Source organism: Salvelinus sp. IW2-2015, unplaced genomic scaffold, assembly GCF_002910315.2.
Source record: "Salvelinus sp. IW2-2015 unplaced genomic scaffold, ASM291031v2 Un_scaffold6538, whole genome shotgun sequence".
In the NCBI taxonomy this organism is placed as follows: Eukaryota; Metazoa; Chordata; class Actinopteri; order Salmoniformes; family Salmonidae; genus Salvelinus; species Salvelinus sp. IW2-2015.
This window is the reverse complement of record NW_019947800.1, coordinates 50,134-51,375: the sequence shown is the minus strand read 5'-3', so window position 1 is coordinate 51,375 and position 1,242 is coordinate 50,134.

Here is a 1,242-nt window from a genome sequence, read left to right as displayed (position 1 = left end):
GTAGAATGTAGCTTTTGCCCCAAGTGCATCTCCCTAGGCCCCACGGTCTTTAGGCGTTGCTTATTTATATTTAGATGGCCTGACTTTGCGTCCAGACTTATGTGCAAAGGGCCCATCCTGGTAGTATGCTGAACCTAATGCTATGCTTAGTAGTGATGCGGATGACAAGAAGTCCCCCATTTTAGGTGGCCGAGGTTGTAAGCTGAGGCCGTAGATGCTCCATATCCATTACTTTGAGTGTTTTATATAATATGACTAAATGTGTTTCTGTGTTGCAGGGGCAGTCAAGAAATGGAACGGCAAGGCCACAGAACATGACATAAGCAGAGCTGTGGGAGACCACCTCAAGCTCTTGGTAGAGCCGGGGGTGGTGTTTACCACTCCACCACACCTTCAGCAGGCTGGAAAAGTGGGATTGATACTGTTTTGATACTAAGATGGACCATCAGTCTGTTGATTGGTCAGTCGTTGGGCTCATTTGTTGAAATCAAATCAAGCTTTATTTATACAGCACATTTCAGACATGGATGCAACACAATGGCTTCACAGGAATAAAACAAAATGAAAATAAACGTACACAACAAACAGAAGATTAACAACTGAAAGACTAATAAACATTAAGGAAATTCTATTGATTAAAATATTAATTGGATGCAATATCCAACCCAAAATATTAGCTTGTTTTTTAGGAGGGGTTCTGAAAGACACTATGAAGTTGTGGAGTAACTTGACTAGTAACAACAACTGGGACATAAAAGACACCCACCATGAGACCCACTAAATCTGCCCAAGAGGAGGCAAACAAAAGAAAAACACACACCAAACTTAGAGACAGGAAGCAAACCAAAAAGGTGTTGACTCTCCATCAATCAGTGCGTCCTACGTGCTAATGAGCTAGACGTGCTAAAGTACAACCTCAAAACATAAATGGAAAAACCAAAGCCTGGAACACCTTCCCCCTTAAGACAACAAATATATCCTATATTTTTGTCGGACAAGTTTGCTCACCACCAACAGAAAACTTCCATTTCACATTATAATCAACTACAATGCTTCACCTTCACCAATATAAACATGGTGTGTACTGGCTGTCAACAATTAAAAACAAGAAAAAACACCTATTCCTAAATAATAATAAACAATCGTATTATTTTTTTCTCATTTTTCTTTCTATAGAATCCTAAAACTCACTAGCTTCTAGAACTCTCGTCTTCCTAAAACTCACTAGCTTCTAGAACTCCC